The sequence below is a fragment of the Pelobates fuscus genome, chromosome 6 (genome assembly GCF_036172605.1).
Source record: "Pelobates fuscus isolate aPelFus1 chromosome 6, aPelFus1.pri, whole genome shotgun sequence".
Lineage (NCBI taxonomy): Eukaryota > Metazoa > Chordata > Amphibia > Anura > Pelobatidae > Pelobates > Pelobates fuscus.
The window spans coordinates 150,821,069-150,843,745 of NC_086322.1; positions in this window are offsets into that span (position 1 = coordinate 150,821,069).

The window sequence follows — 22,677 nt, forward strand, 5'->3', positions numbered from 1 at the left end:
GAAAAGCAAGTCTTATGGCTTGACTGGTTGCAGATTTTTGTTTAACATTGTATTAACTATCCACATATATATATCCTAATTAGATGATCTTGCCAAAGGAATGAATGTATCTATATATCTATATATCTATATAGCTATATATCTCTATCTCTATCATCATACTAAGTGTATTTTTTTTTATTAATATAAAAATACACTTAGGGGGGGCGGGGCTTGGACGCCATCATGGCAGGTCGCAGGCAGATGGAACTCCTGCCTAATATCGGGGGAAAAAGAACTCTAACGGGGGTAAATCACCCCGAACCTGACTATACCCACAAGCATAATGAACGCCCGCACAGCGGGTACAATCTTGGAGCGGGTTATCACACCTTCACCCGTGCACAACAACAACTGCGACCTCCACTCTTCTGTGGCCTGGAGCCGACCCGGCGGGAGATGCGGCCGGTCTCTACGTCGGGGGCGACCCGGGCACTCAGACCAACGATCAGTCTGTGCCCCGTACTCCCCCCCTCTGGGCCGGTGGGGGTTATCCCGGCTCCCACCAGGAGGCTACTCACCTCGGCAAAGCACCTGGGCGGCAACAGAGACAACGCCACGCACGCGGCCTATTCTAAAATGGCCGACGAAAAAGCAGCGAAGTCCAGCATGTGCCACAACAGCTGGGAAGCAAGATTCCGGCAAAAGTTCGACTTCATGTGCCAGCAGTTCTGGAAAGGCTGGGAGGAACGGCGGACACCACCCGTGATGCCTGCAACTCAGGTACTGCCCCCAGACAGGGTCCCAGGGCATAGGCACCCACCGCCTGAAATGAGTACCCGGAGGGCCCAAGCACTAATCCGAAGCCCACAATTTGGGAAGAAGAAAAGGAATAGTGTGGAGGTGCACAGGGCTCCATCGAGCAGACCCGCCCGCCAAACACCTCTGCCGCAGGCACCTAGACCACCCAAGCAGGGAGCAGGCAAAGCTCCGCACCGCAGACGCCCCACACAGAAGCAGAAACACAGACCTCCCAGGAGACGAACAACCGACAAGAACCTCCGCTTCTCCTCCGGGAAGAAAGACTCATATCCAACCTGGAAACTACAAACCCGGGGCGCATCGATGCTACCTTCCAGGAAGGCCAAGAACAATCGAGACGCCAGGCGCAAACCGCACCTCGCATTGCCACGAAGATGCAACCAGGCGATCAAGAGGAATCCCAGGGAATACATGGATCTGCCAAGCCGAGGTATTGGCTGATAGTGCCACATACCCTCGAGCAAGGTACCCATGTCCCCTAAAGGACTTGCAGTTAAACCCCAGCCTGCCGGTACCAAAATAGATGTTAAACATATCATAGTTACTCACATACAGCTGCCTATTGTTTATTGCTTATCCCTCCTACTCCACATAGATTCTGACAGGTGTAGCCTGCGTGTAATAGTAATCTGGCACACTGGGTCGTTCTTGCACTTTTGATATTACAATTTATCCTGCAACCCTTAGAGCCTCCTGGGGATGTAACTTGACAAACACATTGCTAGAGCCTTATGGTCACTGTTTATTTAGTTTTTTAGTTTACCTGAATCTAGCATATTGATACCAAGCGTACTGTCTTAACTCTTGAAGCATGTTTCTTAATCGCAATCTCAACGTTTAAGCCTGTTTAAAACAAACCTTATATAACAAAAAGTGCTGAATTTAACTACGCCACTAAACTGTTTTTATCCTACATGTGATTGAGTCTGTTATGGCTATTGTGGCTACGCAGACACTGTTGTAATTCTTGCACGACAAAAATAAAGAATATAAAAAAAAAAAAAAAAAAAAAAAAATACACTTAGAGTAAATTTACACACGTGTGTGTGTGTATATATATTAATTAATAAATGAAAGATTTAAAAATAATTAAAAAAATTAAGATTGTTTTATATATATATATATATATATATATATATATCCTTATGTAATTTTATTCTAACTGTATTTTGATATTTTGATATTAATATATGTATTTATATAAAAATACACTTAGAATATATATATATATATATATAAATAATTTAATAAATATACACATAGACTTCAAATATATAAATATGTATATACATAATTATATTATATGTGCATATTTATGTAATATTTTTACATAATTAAGTAATTTTATTGATTGCAATCTGGGGGACCTGCCTGATAGCCAAGGCAGTAAGTCCAGACAATTTAATTTGCTAGCACTGTAGTTAACTCTGTAACTTTCCATGACACCCTAAAACCCGTACATGGGGTTTACTGTTATACTCGGGGAAATGTTGCTGAACACAAATATTAGTGTTTTAAAACAGTTAAACATATCTCAGCGATGATATTGTCAGTGAAAGTTAATTTTTTTTGCATCTTTCACACACAAACTGCACTTTCACTGATGATATCATTGCTGTGATGCATTTTTCTGTTTTGAAACACTAATATTTGTGTTCAGAGAAGGCTTCTGAGTATAACAATACCCCCAATGTACAGGTTTAATAGTGTTTTTGAAAGTTACCGGGTCAAATATAAGGCTTGATTTTCAGTTTTTTAACATTGAAATTTGCCAGATTGGTTATGTTGTCTTTTGAGAGCGTATGATAGCCCAGGAATGAGAATTACCCTCATAATGGCATGCCATTTGCAAAAGAAGATAACCCACCGTATTGCAAATGGGGTATGTTCAGTTTTTTTTAGTAGCCAGTTAGTCACAAACACTGGCCAAAGTTAGCATTTATATTTGTTTTTTGCAGTGTTCTTTGGCCAGTGTTTGTGACTAAGTGGATATTAAAAAAGACTGGACATACCCCATATTGAATACCCTGGGTTGTCTACTTTAAAAAAAATGTACATGTGAGGTGTGATTTAGAGATGTATGACCGATAACAGTGTTACAATGTCACTATTGATAAATTTAAAAAAATTATATTTTGAAACAGCAATTTCCTACTTGTACTTATAACCCTATAACTTGCAAAAATGCTAACATGTTAACAGTGGGTATTTCTAAATTCAGGACAAAATTTTGAAACTATTTAGCATGGGTGTTTTTTGGCGGTTGTAGATACGCAACAGATTTTGGGGGTCAAAATTAGAAAAAGTGTGTTTTTTTACGTTTTCATCATATTGTATATTTTGTATAGTAAATTTTATGAAATGATGAAAATAATGGTATCTTTAGAAAGACCATTTAATGGCAAGAAAAACTGTATATAATATGTGTGACTACAGTAAATGAGTAAGAGGAAAGTTACAGCTAAACACAAACACAGCAGAAATGTAAAAACAGCCCTGGTCTCTTCTATTTTTTATTTTTATTTTTTTTATTCCAGATATATAATCTAATCTAACATAATTGCCATTGCAAAAATGTACGGTGTTGCAAAGCTGTCATTGCTCCATTTCAGAATAGTTATATGTATATTTACAGATTGTTGGCTGTCCTAATTGCTTTTCCATTTTTTTTTCCATAGTGCACAAGTCTAAAATTCATAAGCCTATTCTAATCACATTTTTATTGTTTGCACAATTTCAACATTTAAAACGATAGAACAAGCACAGTATACATTCATTTCTATGGTAGACCACAAGAAAAAAGTACTGATCCGGGTGAAGCAATAGAATGGTAACCACATTATTCATTCAATCAGTATGAACCACAGACTGTGTTTCTGAACTGTAACACAAGTTGCTCTTCCACTGGCCACCACTCAAACAAGATACTTAGGAATACACATTTCAGAGGAGTTGAGCGTACTCTGTAGGACCAACCTTCAACACTTACTGGTGGTCATACAAAGTGACTTAAGAAGCTAGACAAGTAAACTGTTTTCTTAGTTTGACTGAATAAACATAATCATAATGAATGTCCTTCTATTTACTGTATTTCAGCCATTCATATACCTAACTCATTCTTTGCTGAATTATATAAGTCCATGGACAATTTAATCTGGTCCAACAAACCCAGCAGGATCAAATCCCATCTACTCACAGGTCGTAAAATTGATGCTTGATTGGGTTTCCTCATTCCAGATCTTAAGTATCTCCATCTATTCATATATTTATATATTATTCTAAAAGGGATTAAAAAAATAAATATTTATGAAGTTCAATGCTGCCTCCTACTTCACATTTTTAATTATTGTGTAAATTATTGAGGTGCATTAATGTCTGTCATTTAATATCATTAGATTAAGTCTTATTTTTAGTTTTCATAAATATAAGTCTAAATACTTTCTTTAAGGAAAGGATGAGCTAATATTTGAGTTCAAAGTCCGGATGACTATAGGTCAAAATGACCCGCAGACAGCCAGAATGTTTGCTTAGGAAGAAGAAAATATTTGTCAGATAAACTTTGTCAAATAAAAAAAACATTGATTTAAAAGAGCATTATTATTGTAATTAAAAAAAAAATTGGACAATTCTTCAGAGGAAGAAAACAGCAGCATAACTGCTTCATCTCATTTTCGAGTTGTGTTTACTTGGGATTTTAGTCTTTTAACAATAAGTTGCTTTGAGAAGAAAATCCTCTTGCATATATTAGAAAATAATCATACATAATTTAGAAAATAATCTTCCCAAGAAATCCTGAAATTTAAAGTAGCACTTTTCCTCGGAATTATCTGCATATTTGCAAATGTCTTCTAAGCTTACTTACATGGGGGCACCTGAGAGAAGGGATGGTAGATATAAATACCCAAACCACTCTCCTCTCTATTCCTTTTCAGTTTAGTTTTCAGATTGTGGTGACTTTTTCAGCCAAAACAAAAGTACAAAATGGTGACTATGGAAGATCCTGCTACATTGAAGGATCCTCCGTAGATGATCTTGCCAAAGGAATGAATGTACATTATACAATGATATACTTGTTCCTAAAAGCCTTTACAGTTGATTGCAATTGGCTAAACTTGGTGGTGGAAACTTTTTTAAATATTTTACTTTTTGCAAGATTTTTTTTTATATTGGCTGATCCAAATAAAAAAGTATTTTGTGTTGTAGCTTGATTTTAATGAAATGTGAATGCATGTAAGCCTTTTTTATATTGAAAATTCATCTTAATGGAAAACTTCACAATTTAAAAAAAATAATCAAATTCTGCTTAACTGTTTAATAAAGCAACTATTATCCTACTGCATATCGCTGTTCAGTTAATAATCTCCTAAGTACAGATGACACTGGGGAAGATAACTAGAATACATTAGTTGTGGAGAACTGTCTTTTTTTTTTTGTTTAATAATATATAAAAACGAGCTGTCTACCTGTATAGTTTCTTCTTTTTATTGCCGTTGGCTTGAAAAGTGAGAACATTAGTAGGCCCATTTTAAGTAAACAAAGTATCAGTCCTGTGTTCTGCTTCATTGCTTAGTGCAGTTATGCATAAGTAGAACGGGCCATGTTTTTCTTTCTTTAACAAAGTAGTAGTGAACATGTTAGGAGGTGTGCAGCAGTGCTTAAAATGTGTTCAGTTTTCCTAAAACACCATATAAAAATACAGGTGAATACATTTTGAGATGAGGCAATAATTTGCAACGAACATGCTCACAAAAATATACATGGTGCTCATTTTCTGGCTTATAGGTAGAAATACATTTGGTTGTTGTGTGGGTCCCACACCTAGGCATTACCAACAGTTAACAGTTAATTTACGAAATAGAAGTAAAAGTACATTTACACAGACACACATGTAGTCAAGTTTAGACTGTGTCTTATTGGACTAAAAAAACGTGTGGCAGGAGCATGTTTGGAAATTAAGCATGGGCATAACAAACATAAGATGACTAATGAGTCCTTTCAATGTTCTACACAGAGCATTCTTGTTCAGCCTGGCAATGTTCATACAGCAGCTGTAATACTGCAAATCTACTGTGAAGGTTTTGAAGGGTTGGTATTAATGGTAGTCTAATGGTGTGTAACTGACAAAACATCACAAGTAAGAAATTACTTATTAGATGAGACAATTAAATGTAGGTAGACAAAGCAACGAGAACAGCTGGTAGAATGAATAACTGCCTTGGCTTTATGGGAAAATGTATCCAGAGGATGTTGCAGCCAAATGGTAAGGTAATTCTGTTTTAAAGACTGTTTTTCTTGTCCTTGAGACCATATCTCATAAAATACATTATTTCTGACCAGACATTAAAAGAAAATTCAAAGACGTTCTCACTTAAATAATACTTTGTGTGAGGGAATTAATCAATACACTGCTAAATATATTAAGAGACTTATTAAAATGAAAGATAATTTTTTTAAAATTAAAAATTCTAGAAGATGACACAAATAGACATGGGAGTGACAGGGTAAGATGTGAGAATACGTTACAGAAAACTTAGTACCTAACTGGAATAGCATGTACGCAGAGGCAGTGAAGGCTCGTCCGTAGAGGCAGAGCTTCACCAGTTTTTGTTGCAATAAAAATAAATAAATAAACAAATTAATAACTAAATTCAACTATATGATTGTTTTTCTGTTAGATTTGTAACTATTTTGTGTAAACTTACGCCTTTGAGATGTGTCTGTTTGATCAAACGTGTTTTAGTTATTAGTAGTGCAGTTTTCCTCACCTATTGTCAGAATTACTAATTGATCCAGCACGTAGTATTGTGTCACACTGAGGACTAATAGGTAACGTATTACTGGGCCTTAGAATGGCCGGACTTAATGCACCAAAGAATAGTCAGGATACTTACCGAGGTCAGGGAACACAGAATGAGACACAACGATAAGGGAAAGCCAGAAGTCAGGGATGCCAGAATACAGGGTTCAACGAAGCCAAAGTGAAAAAACAGAATATAAACGCTCAGGAACACACTCTCGGACAACCACTAGGAAAACCATGACAGGGCAATGAGGAAAAGTAATTTTGAGTTTAAATAATTGCTTTACAGTTCTGATTGGCTGAAAACAACCTTTGACACCAAAACGTGCGCGCGTCTCTCGTGTGATGTCACATGCACTCCGACGTCGTCATTAACGTGGGCGGACATGAGGGTATTATTTGGCATGGATCCGCAGCAGCCGGCGTCCTTCAACATGCTGCAAGAGTCAGTTATACAGACGCACGGCCGCTGGGCGCAGATACCGTAAGGTGAGCAGGAACATGTTACACCTATCCCCTTATTATGCCCCTCTATCACTATTAGGGAGAGTAAAAAAAAAAGTGTAACCATATTTATGGTTGTTTGCTGAACAATCTGATTATATCCTATGAGAAATTGTATGAATCACACTTATTTGCTGTCTGACAGTTACGTGTTCTTCCCAATGTCTTCTTTTCAGTGGCAGAAACTTGAGCAACGAGACGCCGGGATCAAGATCTATACACCTAAACTACTTAATTAGGCTAAAGTAATTAATAGTATCCCATTAAGTGGGAAAAGTCCAACAGATTAGGTGTAAGATTTACGCAGAGTGGAAGGACCAAATTGCAGGAGGGAGCCTAGCGCCCCACCATCTTAAAACTTTACCAGCCGCCACTTAGCAGAGGTAATAGAAGATCTAAGAGCTCCTAGATCTATTTAGGCTGACAAGGGAACTAAGAAAGTAAGTTTATTTTTAATTTATCTGTATTATTGTTGAGTTACTATCATCTAAATTGCATTTCTATGGTTTCTCTTATTGAGGCATGCACTAACAGCTCCCAAACCCTGTTCCTGATATAGACACTAAAAAAGTTGCTGATGATGAGTGTTGACCGATGACCGATGACCGCTGAACACACCACCAGTGGGGAGTGTGACCTCCTATTTCAAAGAAAAGAGGAACCAATATTGTGTTTAGCATAAGATACATTTTTACCAACTCCATTTCCCTCACACCCAGTAACAATTCAGTAAAATAATACAGAAGTCTCCTTCTCTGCCTGCCTGGATTCTATTTCATATGTTTGCTATGTTTATTAAATTATACATTTATAATATATTTAGCCTCTCTCCAGACATTTTTACTTAGAATATGTTGCAAAGGAACTTCACATCCTTCAGCTTAGGGGCACATTCATCCAGATATTTAAAAAAAAAAAAGATCCCTTTGTATGTATTTTCTTTTCAAATAAGTCTATGACGTTAAGACTGAAAATTTGAAGTAGAAATAGTGAAATTACCACCTTAGTTTAGCTTTCTTTAAGCTAACAGCTTATACTAGTACATCTTTTCTGGCAGTTTATTCCACGGATCAGTTACCATTTCTGTAACAATATTTTCTCACATTCCCTCTTATGAGTCAGCCAAGAGATTGAAATCCTGCATGACCAGCTTAAACCATCCAGTCTTGCCAAATGCAATGTGCTTAGGTTGAAACATTGTACCGATATAACTTGTTTCCTGCTTTTAACAAAAGGGTGTTTTGGTGGTATGTTTCCATAAGAAAATACGGGATGCCAACAACTTTTCTAATAAATGGATTGGACTGTTGCAATTTTATATATTTTAATATACTTTATATAATTTCAATACTATGCAAATTCCACCTCTTATCATCACCCCCTGATATATGGTTAGGCAGAGTTTTCGAGTATGCCTTTGTAATAATGTGAAAAATGCACATGAGCATTTTTTCACTTTTGGAATATTCTCTGCTCTTTAATCTTTAGTCTTTTCTTAAACACAAGTGTGTTTAGAATTATATTTTGGTCCTTGTCCCCTGGGCTTTGGGATGAATGGAAAAAATATGTTTTTCTTTCATGCCAAAATGTTTTCCCCATGCCCCTAACTCATTGGTGACAGGTAGGACCAGTGGCTTCCCAATCAGCATCCCTGGAATATGTGATATGTGGCGGATAATTAACAATGGTAGCAACTTTCAAGACTGTGACAATAATGTAACAAAGACTTAAAAAGGGATCTCCTGATCACCAGCTCATTTGGGACTTACTTTATACCATGGTACAACTCCTATGTGCCTTATATCCTACCTAATTCTTTAAATCAATTAAATGTTTTCTTGGTTTCACTTGTGTTTTAAAAAACAAAACAAAAACAAAAACAGATGATCTTGGCCTTTTCACTATAATCCCTAAATATATCCCCCCCCCATCTATACACAATGTCCTTTTAACATTTTATTCTTTCCAATATAATTCAAGCATATATCAGTGACTGCCCCTTCTACTATTTCTTTGTGCATTGCCTATTTCTAGTTGAAGCTTCACCTTTGTTAAACATTCATCTTTCCTATTTTGACCAGAAACTTTACTTTAATTTTATTCTAATTTTCTACACAAACTGTATGCACCATGAGTCTCATCTGTCCCTTCTGTTTTCTAAGCTTTTAAGAAGGTGCCTCAATGCATGTACCTTAATTTTGTTTCTTCATGTCTATGGCCTTAAGTTTTGTTATCAGTAGTTTTGGTTAATTGTTTTATTAAATTTTAGCTGAATTTAATGCCAGCCAAAATCCAAGCAGCCAAACTTAATAAATATATTGACAGCTTGAAATAAAACCACCAATAAGTGTGCACTGGAATCACATTTATCTTAATGTTCAAATTACTAACCAGTGGGTGGAGGCTGCCCTTCCTATTTATTTCAATTAGTAGTTCCCAACCCTCAATCCCTCAATCTATGGGTGAAGCCTTGGGAATGGCAATGGGGAATTCCTCAATTTATTTAATTAGTAGCTCCACTCACTACCTAGAGGTTGGAGCTGAGAGGGACACTAGGACTTCTCCCCAACCCCTTTCCATCAGTTGGTTGGAGGATGTACAGTGACCTTTCAAATTCCCATTAAATTATTTTCTGCCCACCCTATGTCCACAGGTGAGACTAGGCTTGGTCCACTCCTGTACTTTATTAATGACTACCTGCCCAGCCACTCATTTTTAATGGCAGTAAGCAACTGCTTGCTGCCTACTGCTTATTATATAAAGATAAGGACTCTCAATAGGAGGGAGTCCTGGATAGGAAAGCAACTAAAGTAATAGGGAAGGTGACCCTATCTTGATGGAATCTAAGGAATAATAGCACAAAAGAAGAAAGAAAAAAGACTAAAATACTGCCACAAGGGGGAGAGACAAATACTGCTCAGGGGGCGGTGGCAACAGGCAAAATAAAAGTTAAAAGACTAACACAATACAGGAACCACAAGGTTGCACATCAACAAAAAAATTAAGAGGTAAAAGGGTAAAGATGATGGTAGGAGGGACTAAAGTCCCACCCCCACTAAACTTGACCCCAATGACTATTTCCCTATAATAACTCAGCACAGTGGACTAACCACTAGTGCTTACCTAAACCGCTCTCCCTGCTTGTTCTTTTGCCGAAAAATATCGTGCATGAAAACAAAAGAATGCTACCAGGTGTGAAAAAAAAACCAATAGGTCGATGCACATTTCGGCGTGTCAGCATGCCATTGTCAAGAGCAGTGATTGGAAGCTGACTAAACTCACAGTAAATATAACCCTGCTAATCCGTGTGGGACTGCTTTCAGCTGTTCCTGTCTGAGGCGTTTCCTGAGTAGGAGGTGTGTCATCACGCCCATCTTGTACTCTAGTGGTTGCCAGTAGATCCGCCTGGTATGCAATCTCAGTGTATTGCCAGAGGAGGTGTGTCGATACTCTGACACACTTCCCGAGCATCGGGATTGGTCTTAGCCCAGGTGGGGCCATACTCTGCGTCAGTGGGCCAGACATCAAGAACTGTTTGAAGGAGTATGTTGGTCTCCACCCCCTGTAAAGTTTTATTGCTCCGAGGTATAAAGTAGATGGGGGCATAAGTAAGGTCTAAAATCTCCCTTATGCTAAAGTGGGGAGTTATACAGTTGCAAGAAAAAGTACCCTTTGGAATGATATGGATTTCTGCACAAATTGGTCATAAAATGTGATCTGATCATCATCTAAGTCACAACAATAGACAATCACAGTCTGCTTAAACTAACAACACACAAAGAATGAAATGTTGTCATGTTTTTATTGAACACACCATGTAAACATTCACAGTGCAGGTGGAAAAAGTATGTAAACCCTTGGATTTAATAACTGGTTGAACCTCCTTTGGCAGCAATAACCTTAACCAAACGTTTCCTGTAGTTGCAGATCAGACGTGCACAACGGTCAGGAGTAATTATTGACCATTCCTCTTTGCAGAACTGTTTCAGTTCAGCAATATTCTTGGGATGTCTGGTGTGAATGGCTTTCTTGAGGTCATGCCACAGCATCTCAATCGGGTTGAGGTCAGGACTCTGACTGGGCCACTTCAGAAGGCGTATTTTCTTCTGTTTAAGCCATTCTATTGTTGATTTACTTCTATGCTTTGGGTCATTGTCCTGTTGCAACACCCATCCTCTGTTGAGCTTCAGCTGGTAGACAGATGGCCTTACGTTCTCCTGCAAAATGTCTTGATAACTTGGGAATTCATTTTTCCTTCGATGATAGCAATCCGTCCAGGCCCTGACGCAGCAAAGCAGCCCCAAACCATGATGCCCCCACCACCTTACTACACAGATGGGATGAGGTTTTGATGTTGGTGTGCTGTGCCTCTTTTTCGGCACACATAGTTTTGTGTGTTTCTTCCAAACAACTCAACTTTGGTTTCATCTGTCCACAGAATATTTTGCCAGTACTGCTGTGGAACATCCAGGTGCTCTTGTGCAAACTGTAAACGTGCAGCAATGTTTTGTTTGGACAGCAGTGGCTTCCTCTGTGGTATCCTCCCATGAAATCCATTCTTGTTTAGTGTTTTACGTATTGTAGATTCGCTAACAGGGATGTTAGCATTTGCCAGTGACTTTTGTAAGTCTTTAGCTGACACTCTAGGATTCTTCTTCACCTCATTGAGCAGTCTGCGCTGTGCTCTTGTAGTCATCTTTACAGGACGGCCACTCCTAGCGAGAGTAGCAGCAGTGCTGAACTTTCTCCATTTAAAAACAATTTGTCTTACTGTGGACTGATGAACAGCAAGGCTTTTGGAGATACTTTTATAACCCTTTCCAGCTTTATGCAAGTCAACAATTCTTAATCGTAGGTCTTCTGAGAGCTCTTTTGTGCGAGGCATCATTCACATTAGGCAATGCTTCTTGTGAAAAGCAAACCCAGAACTGGTGTGTGTTTTTTATAGGGCAGCTGTAACCAACACCTCCAATCTCATCTCATTGATTGGACTCCAGTTGGCTGACATCTCACTCCAATTAGCTCTTGGAGATGTCATTAGTCTAGGGGTTCACATACTTTTTCCACTGGCACTGTGAATGTTTACATGGTGTGTTCAATAAAAACATGGCAACATTTCATTCTTTGTGTGTTATTAGTTTAAGCAGACTGTGATTGTCTATTGTTGTGACTTAGATGATGATCAAATCACATTTTATGACCAATTTGTGCAGAAATCCATATCATTCCAAAGGGTTCACATACTTTTTCTTTCAACTGAATTTACCCCTCTGGCTGCTAAAACTGCTACTGGGCAAATAGTAAAAAAAAAAAAAAAAAGCATTTATCAGCTACTCTTAGCTGTAAAATTAAATTGTTTAGCGGAGTCTATCAACTGCTAATGAACACGGTCTGCTTTAATTAAATGGCTATCTTTGTTTGTTTTAATACCCTTTACTTGTTTTATCATATGTTCCAGAATTTGTTCTATATATTATATATTTATATTATAGTCATATAAAAAAAATGGTGATAAATAAAGATGTTATTACTTTTTGCATTGCGATACTTAATTTTCATTGCAATGCTTAAAGGGAAATTTGCTGACCAAACCAATGCCCTAAAGTGTTTTGGATTTAGTACATATTTATTTCCAGAAAAGTATTTAAATAATTTTCTTAACAGCTAGTTTGGGCCAAACATTGAATGTTTGTTCTAATTTTCCACTAAGTGGTTTACCCTTGGGCATATTTACTCACGCCATTATAGACCTACCCACCTAGTTTTCTATACCAAATAGCATCTTGCATTAAAATTCTAAGGAGTAAAACTCAGACGTGTTAGAAAAATATTTACAATGCTGATTAATTTATCAAACAATTTAAACACATATGGAGGTAACTGGTTCTGACAAGGTTATTAATGGCCAAAACGCAGAAAGACCACACAAGCAGATTTGACATAATGTATTATTAAATCCTGTAGAAGCAATGGATTGTCTAGGCATAAACTGACTATGAATGAAAATTATACCTGATATATGATCAGAAGTAGATATATAAAATTTGTGCCTTATTCTCAGTTTTACATTTCAAAAACTTTTGTAAGGTAATAAAATATACATTGAAAACAGAATATAAGGTAAACAGCAAGAAAACTGAATGCTGAAATACAGAAATCGAAAGGTTTTGTGCTGTGCAATTAGCTGACAATATAGAAGTTTGATGTTAAATGTTTTCTTTCTGTTATTTTTGGCTGGGTGCAGTGTTAAAATGGTTTTGATGAAATCACAGTGTGTGTTACTCTGAATGTTTACCATGTTTAACACACAAAAATATAACAAGTTAATGCTTAAGTGATAACTTGCTTTGTTCTGAAATAAATAAAACCTGTATAGAAAATAATGTAAAAAACTATTTTAAAGAAAATATTTTAAGAAAATACTGATCCATCTATTTTGTGGTGCACCTTTAAGGCTGTAATAAGGGGCCATTTTATCAAATTACAAAGTCAAGTTGATAAAAAATATGACTCTATCTTATTTACATACTGAATTAAGAAATATGACTCATATTCATAAACAATCTCCATCCCCTGAAATTTATGAAACAATATCAGTACTAAAAGAAAACATAAAGCAAAAATTAATAGAAAGAACTGTCAAAAACATGGACAGATTAAAACTTTAATATTACTCTAAAGGCAATAGAGCTGACAAAATGCTATCTCAAAAACTTAGAAAACAAAAAGGACAGAACAAAGAGGAAAAATGAATACATAATGGAAAAACAGCAATAACTCCTAGAGAAATAGGAAAACATTTCAATGAATTCTATAGTAATTTATACAACATACCTCAAACTACCACAGATTATGATATTGGAAAATACTTAGAAAGTATAAATAAGTTTCAACTAAAAGTAACTGATAATGAATTTTTAAATAAGGCCATAACTATAGATGAGATTATGAAAGTTATACATGAGCTAGAAAGATCAAAAACACCAGGCCCTGATGGGTTTAGTAATTTATTTTATAAAACATTTAAAGATGTATTATGTCCTCATTTGACTAATATTTTGCCAATTTTAAAAAATGATAAAAACCCTACTGATGTTAAAAATTATTATTCTGACTCGGATTGTTGTGATAGTGATCTAACCCTTGTGAGACCTCTGTGCTTGGCCTGTATAAGCAGATACGGTCACTGCGGACAATCCTCCTCAGATAGCTGAACTCACCAATACTGGTTTCCTCCAAAAGCTGGTTTATTCTGAACATCACACAACAGGAATACAGCAGAATGAATGGATTTCAGTATTATGCTTCAAAGGATGATGCTTTCCTTAGCTGAGCATGTGGAATACAAGAGTCCAAATTACATGAGGTAAATGCAAGCAGCCATGACACAGGAAGTACAGCAAGAAGAGGGTAGGAGATTACATACAAGGAAATGATGTATCATGCTCACAGGAGGAACAAGAGCATTACCAAAAAAGGCCAGAAGGGGCAGCAAATACCTACCCATAGAAAAATACAAGGTAAATAAATCACAGAATATGCTATGTAAATTGCATCTACAATAATGAGAATATTAACTGTGTAACAGCACAATTATCGTCCAATATCTTTAATAGACATAGATACTAAGTTATATGCTTCAGTTTTGGCTCTAGAATAAAGAAACTTCTTCCATTAATTATTCATAGAGATCAAATAGGATATGTTCCATGTAGAAATTCTTATACAAGTACGAGAAGAATTATAAACATCTTAGATGATGCAAACAGAAATGGGATTCCAGTTTTGACTCTGTCGATTGATGCTGAAAAAGCATTTGACAGAGTCAGCTGGAAATACCTAGAAGCTGTTTTATCACACTATGGATTTGAAGGCTGGATTAAGAAAGCCATTATGTCTCTCTATGTAAACCCAGTTGCACGTACTATAGGACCTAATATTATTGCCCCATGGTTCCAACTTAAAAATGGGACTCGGCAAGGATGCCCACTTTCACCATTACTTTATTTACTGTCTATTGAACCATTGGCTGAAAATATTAGAAACAACAAAAAGATCAAAGGCTATAAAATAATGGATGAAGATCAAAAGATCAGTTTATATGCTGACGATATTCTAATCACTGTGACTAATCCTAAGAGTTCATTGGAACATATTATTCAGGAAATTGACCGGTACAGTCACATATCAAATTACAAATTAAACGTAAACAAATCCTTGATTTTAGATATTAATCTCGATAAAAAAACACAACAAGAGATTAAAAACAGTTATGACTTCATTTGGGTTAAAGACAGTATGGATTACCGAGGAATTAAAATTACTAGAGATGTTAATAAGATTATGGAGATAAACTTTTTAGAACTATTATTAAAACTCAACAAATGGTTAAAAGATCGTAGAAACTTAGAAATCACTTTTTGGGGACGAATAAATGTGATCAATTCATATGTAATACCAAAGTGGAACTATATGTTCCAAATGCTACCTCTTCATATTCCGATTCATTGGCTTGAGTTAATACAAAAAAGTTTTACTCAATATATCTGGAAAGGTAAGAAGCCAAGATTAAAGCAGTCAATATTAGCACAAAAACTAAATAAGGGTGGACTTGCTTATCCATTAATAATGAACAACTTTAAAGCAGCCACAATCTTACATATTTATAGAATGCAAGTAGAAGAAAATAAAAATGAAGGATGTTATAAGATGGAAATGAGGGCAGGGGAAGTTTCTAGTTTGGATTGCTTAATTTGGAATATAGATCAAACCTCTAAAAAAGATTATCCTAATGTTATTTTGACTCAGTTATTAAACAATTGGTCTAAAATAAAGAAAGCATTAAATATTGAAAAAAAAGTCCCGAGCTATTTGGAATTAAATACTGTGGAAAATCAAGTAGAAGATTTAAACCTCAATAATTGGAAAAAATTAGGGATATTACGATTAGAACATTTATTGACAGAAGGAACAATCAAAACTTTCACTCAAATAACATGTGCATATAACCTTCCATCTAGGGAGGTATTTAATTTTTTAAGACTTAAAAGCTACATGACTACACATCTAATTACATCAAAATCTAATTTGAGTAATCTGATTGATTCACTATTTACTTAAAAAAAAATCAATAAACCACTTTCTAAAGCCTTAATACTGAGCAAAGCAAGTGTAAAGGATATAAATCCAACAGCTATACAGGGAGTGCAGAATTATTAGGCAAATGAGTATTTTGACCACATCATCCTCTTTATGCATGTTGTCTTACTTCAAGCTGTATAGGCTCGAAAGCCTGCTACCAATTAAGCATATTAGGTGATGTGTATCTCTGTAATGAGAAGGGGTGTGGTCTAATGACATCAACACCCTATATCAGGTGTGCATAATTATTAGGCAACTTCCTTTCCTTTGGCAAAATGGGTCAAAAGAAGGACTTGACAGGCTCAGAAAAGTCAAAAATAGTGAGATATCTTGCAGAGGGATGCAGCACTCTTAAAATTTCAAAGCTTCTGAAGCGTGATCATCGAACAATCAGGCGTTTCATTCAAAATATTCAACAGGGTCGCAAGAAGTGTGTGGAGAAACCAAGGCGCAAAATAACTGCCCATGAACTGAGAAAAGTCAAGCGTGCAGCTGCCAAGATGCCACTTGCCACCAGTTTGGCCATATTTCAGAGCTGCAACATCACTGGAGTGCCCAAAAGCACAAGGTGTGCAATACTCAGAGACATGGCCAAGGTAAGAAAGGCTGAAAGACGACCACCACTGAACAAGACACACAAGCTGAAACGTCAAGACTGGGCCAAGAAATATCTCAAGACTGATTTTTCTAAGGTTTTATGGACTGATGAAATGAGAGTGAGTCTTTTTTTTTTTTTATAATTCTTTATTTTGTCAATGACAGACATATGTAGGTTATGCAGTTATATGGCTTGCGCAGAAGCCTCAAAAAAGTACAAGTGGTTTACATAATCAGCCATTTAGATCATACGTATTAAACGTCTGTCTGTCATCGTTTTTCGATATTAAAGTATGAACAACACTTAGGAACAGTGATAACTTTAGCTTACAACTTTTGACCAAATAACAATTTTACAACATTAACGTTCTGTTGCAATGGTGCGGGTGTGTTGAACGTATAGGCCGAGTTACCGGTGAGTTCGGCCTGGAATTGAGGGAAGGGGTGGTGGAAAACTGTTGGTCGGAAGGAGGGGGGGGGGGGGAGGAGGAAAGGGTGGTCTTGGACGTCACTCGTGACTACTTAGTCGTCCGTGTAATTATCCCATGGTTCCCATACCTTTGTGAATGCTTTCATGGTGCCTCTCGTTTGGGCCGTTAATTTGTCCATGAGATGGCACTCTTTGATTTTGTTGAGCACCGTGGACAATGGTGGGGGGGTGGGCTGCAACCAAGTTTGGGCCAGTGCCTTTCTTGCAGCTAGCGCTATCTTGTTGAGTAATTGTTGTTCTTGTCTGGGCAAATCGTCAAGGGGTCTGGCTAGGAGGAAGGTCCAGGGGTCTAGGCCTATTGGTCTATTTAAAATCTGCGATACAAGCTTCTGGATGTTTTCCCAGTACATTTTTATCGTGGGGCAATACCACCACATGTGTGCATAAGTCCCCTTCTCTCCGCAGTTATGCCAACAGAGATCCGTGGGTGTTTTCTTCATGTGATAGAGTTGGACCGGGGTAGTATACCATCTGAGCATCGTCTTATATGCCTGTTCTTGCATCGTTACACAGATGGAGGTTTTGGCATTAGCTTCCCAAATATCTTGCCAGTCTATACCCTCTAGGGTCTCCCCCAAGTCAGTTTCCCATTTAACAGTGTATTGCAGGGTCCCCCATTCCCGTGTGGTGGAACAGAGGTGGGAGTACAGCTGGGTGATTAAGCCTCTTTGATATTGTTCCGCTAGGCAGATGCGCTCAAAGAAGGTTGGAGTGGTTTTAGCGGCGGTTTTCACCGTCGCTTGGGCTGCGTAGTGTCTGAGTTGTAAATATCTAAAGAAGTCGGCTGGCTTCAAGGTTGTTCTGGATTGTAGATCTGGGAATGCTACTATCGTGTCGCCGGTGTATAGTTGGTGCACCCTCTGGAGTCCTGCGTGTTCCAGGCCCCTAAAGTCCCGGGGTCTCATGCCTGGTGTGAATGCCCTGTTACGGTAAATTGGGGTAAGAGGGGAAGTCGCTGTGGTGAGTTCGTATTTGATGGCATAGGTGTCCCATAAGTGTCCCATAATAGAGTTGGTGATGGCCGGGCACGCCGTTCTCAGGAGCGCTCTGTGCTCCTTTGGCGTCCAGATGTAGAATTGTGGGAGGTCGGATCTCATTAGTGCTGATTCCAGATCTACCCACCGTCTGGTCTCTGGGGGGGTGTGCCATAGGGCTATTTGTGCCATCTGGGCAGCTATGTAATAAAAGTGAAGGTGGGGTAGTCCTAACCCTCCTCTCGATCTGGGGCGATACAGTATGTTGCGGGCTACTCTGTGCCTCTTATCTTGCCATATGAACCTGTCTATTGCTCGTTGTAGGGGGATGAGGTTATGTTTCGTGATGGGTACGGGTAGTGCCTGGAAAAGAAATAAAATTCGGGGCAGGACATTCATTTTGATTGAATGTATTCTCCCTATCCAGGATATGGGTTTGTCCGCCCAGGTCTCCATGTCCGAGATGAGTTTTTCTATCATAGGTGTGTAGTTTAGTCTGTGGAGTGTAGTTATGTCTGTCGGTAATTTGATGCCCAGATACGAAAGGCATGTTGGTGTAATACGTATGTGGTGTTCTGAGGTGATTTTGTTTAAGTCCGGTTGTGTGAGGTTTATTGGGAGAGCACTGGATTTTTCTACGTTCACTTTGTATCCCGAGACCGTCCCGTATGTGCCCAGGAGTGGGAGCAGGGCCTGTAGCGTGGGTATGGGTTCCGTTACGGTCAAGAGGATATCATCAGCGTATCCTGAAACCAGGAATTCTTGGTCGTCAATTTTGACCCCTTTGATTTGTGGGTGTTCCCGTATTGCCTGGAGAAGTGGTTCGAGTGTCAGCACAAAGAGTAGAGGGGATAGAGGGCATCCCTGTCGGGTGCCATTGGTTATGGTGAAGGACGGGCAGGTCGTCCCGGTTATCTTTATTTGCGCTGAGACTGATGTGTACAGTGCACGGATGGCTGTGATGTATGTGGGGGGCATGTGTAGGTGTTCTAAGAGGGTGAACATATAGGGCCATTTTACACGGTCAAATGCTTTTTCAGCATCAAGGGAGAGTGCCAGGGACGGTGTTTTTGTGGTTGCTAGGAACCCTATTAAGTCGATGTTACGTCTCGTGTTTTCGAATAACTGGCGTCCCGGTATGAATCCTACTTGGTCTGCATGGACTAGGCTTGTCAGGTATGGGTTCAGTCTTCCTGCTAATATCTTGGCGAATAGTTTGCTGTCGTGGTTTATGAGTGAGATAGGTCGGTATGCTTCCGGCTGTGTGTGGTCTTTGCCTGGCTTTGGTAGCAGAATGATGTTTGCCCGTGTCATGTCCCTGTCTGGTGGGGTCCCCTGCATCAGGTCCCGGAATAGGGATTCTAAATGTGGGACGAGAGTTTCTCTGAAGGTTTTGTAGTAGCTGCCCTCAAAACCGTCTGGACCGGGGGCTTTATTGCTTTTGAGAGCGGAGATGGCTGAATCAATTTCGTCTTTGGTAATTGGTGCTGCCAGTTCCGTTATGGCAGCAGCGTTCAGTTTTGGTAAGTTTAAGTGGGTTAGAAAGTCCGTTATTTTCTGGGACTCCACAGCTTGTGTGGTGTCATCTTGTGGGGAGTGGTTGTATAGTGTAGTGTAGAAAGTTGTGAAAATTTGGGCAATGTCTGCCGGGGACGTTTTCAGTGTGCCGTCTGGGGCTCTGATCTTGGTGATATGTGGGTGTTGGGTCCTGGGTCGTAGTGTGCGGGCTAAAAGCGTGTCCATTTTGTTGGACTTGTCGTAGTATGTTCTTCTTGTCCAAGTGAGTGCTCGGGCTGTATCGTCTATGAGCAGTTGTCTGATCGTAATGCGGGTGTTTTGGAGAAGTTGTAGCGTTTGGGGAGTCGGGTCAGTTTTGTGGCGTTGCTCCGCCGTGCGGAGGGTTTCTAGTAGTTGAGTGAGTTTCTGTGTTTTTTGTTTTTTTTTGTGGGTTGCTATTTTGATAAGGGAGCCTCGGATCACAGCTTTGTGGGCTGCCCATATCGTGGTCATTGGGATGTCTGGTGTTAGGTTTTCTGTAAAGTATGTGGTCAATTGTTTCTGTATGTCGTCTACCACCTGGGGGTCCTTGAGTAGGGACGTGTTTAGTCTCCACGTCCATGGGGTGGGGCATTGGAGCCCTGTAAGGTAGATGGCGATGTCTGCGTGGTCCGACCACGCAATGGTACCTATGTCTGTTTTTTGTGTTTTCGTGTAGGCTGCATGGTTGGTCAGGAACATGTCTATGCGTGAGTACGTATCGTGGGGTGGCGAGTAATAGGTGTAGTCTCTTACAGAGGGGTGTTGTGCCCTCCATGCGTCTATGAGGCCTGTTTTGCGGATAAAGTGGTGTAATTGTTTGTCTTGGGCGCCCATGCCATGGGATCTAAGCAATCCTGGGCGTGAGCTTCTGTCAACTGCCGGAGCGGGTGTTGCGTTGAAGTCTCCGCCTAGGAGGAGGATTCCGGTGGGGAGCGCAAGGACCATGTCAGACAACTGGCTCCAGAATTGGGGTGTAGATGTGTTGGGGGCATATATGTTGATTAAGTGGATGAGTTGTGAATGAATCCGGCCAGTCGCTACAACATATCTGCCGTCTGGGTCTGAAGTCACTTGGGTTATATGAACTGGGCATCGCTTGTGCGTGAGGATCGCTACTCCGTTGTGTTTACGGAAGGTGCGTGCCTCAGCGGTCAGGCGGTATGTGGAGTCGCGGAGGGAGACCTGGGCGGACCGAGACAGGTGTGTCTCTTGTATGAAAGCAATGTCGGGATTTAACCTTTTTAGTTCCCTGAAGAGTGTCCTTCGCTTGCGTGGGGCGTTGAGGCCTTTAACGTTAAGCGAGGATATTTTAAGAGACATGATCAGGTAGTTTTGGTGGGTGCACTTGGTCCCGAGGGATACTCGGGCCGCTTTGTTGCTGCAATAGGGGTCGGCTGGCGTAAGTATGTAACGGGGGGTGGGGTGTACTCCCACCTCTGTTCCTTTGGGACCCTGTCAGGGAGAGGGATTGCGAGCGAGTATGTTGTGTCGCTAACTGCGTCCAAGACCGGTGTGCGCATGGGGTGGGTGGGGTGTCAGGGAGGGTACGGAAGAGAAAAAGAAGGAGAGAGGGGCAAGGAGGGTTTGGGGGAGGGGTAGTACGGTGCTGCCGTACGTGTCTGGTCTTATCCTGTGCCAGACCATGGGGGGGTGTACAGACCCTTGTCTCCCCTACGACTGCTACAGTCTGGGAGTGGTGGGTCATGAACCTGTCTGCCGGTGTGGCCCCCTGATACCATGAAACAAATGTCAGTTATGACTTCAGTATGCAGGAAGCTCTTGGAGAACTTAGAGGGTGATTCAGCTTCCCCGCCTCAGGATCTTATGTACTGTGTTGCTTCGGTGCGCAATTGAAGCGGGTAGCTTTTGGGAGTTGGGGGGTGTGGAGGGAGGGGAATGGGGAAAGCAAAGGCTTTTGTGGGTGAGCCCAGTTGGGTCATCCCGTCTGATCCTCGGTGGTTCTCCCGGTCGTGAGCACAATAGCGCCAGGGGTTTTTTTTTTTTTTTTTTTTTTTTCGTAGTCTTTATTATTGGATATCGGGGGAGGGGGGGGGGGTGGGGGTCCGGTTGCTGGGGTCTTTGGTCGGTCTGTCAAGTGGGTGGTTGCCCAAGGAGATGAGGGGGGGAGGAGGAAGGGGGAGGGGGGGGGGCGGAGGAAGGGCGGGGACCAGTCATCGGTGGTTGCATACAGTATTACATATTCACACACATCAAGACATATCAGTACAAATCTGAAACATGACAGTCCCGCTGTCCCCTCCATTTCCATCATAACACCCCCTTTAAGTAACTTCTGTGTCCCGGTATGCGTGTGTTCCGCTGTCCACCTCGGCCCCGCCACATCCCCCCAGCCCACCCGCCACCCACCACCCCATCCCCCCACCCCCCCCGCCACGGCCCGTGACTCCATGTTGTCCGGGTGTATGCTTCCCCTGCATAGTGTGTGACCCCTTGCCTTGAACCTTTGTCATCGTGTGGTGTGGATGTGTGGTGGGTTGGTGTCTGGAATAACGTGTTGCATCTATTGTGGTGTGTGAGCCTTGGCTAGCTGTCACATACAGATTGCAGTTATATACATTACTCTTCCGTTTGGTGTCAGGAACGTGACAGCAATTATCAGTTTCTGATTTCAGTGCCAAAGTGTCCGCAGCAGTCCAAAAACAGGTCCATAGTGTGGCTTATCGTTGTAGTTGCCACTGGAACAGGAGTTGGGAGGTTGGTGGGGTGAAGAAAGCTCGTCGATCAAGTGTAGGTAATAGTCAGCGTGGATAGAATCCGTTGATTGGTGCGTGTGGCAAGGGTGAGCTTCGGAGCGTGAGCCCATTGTAGAA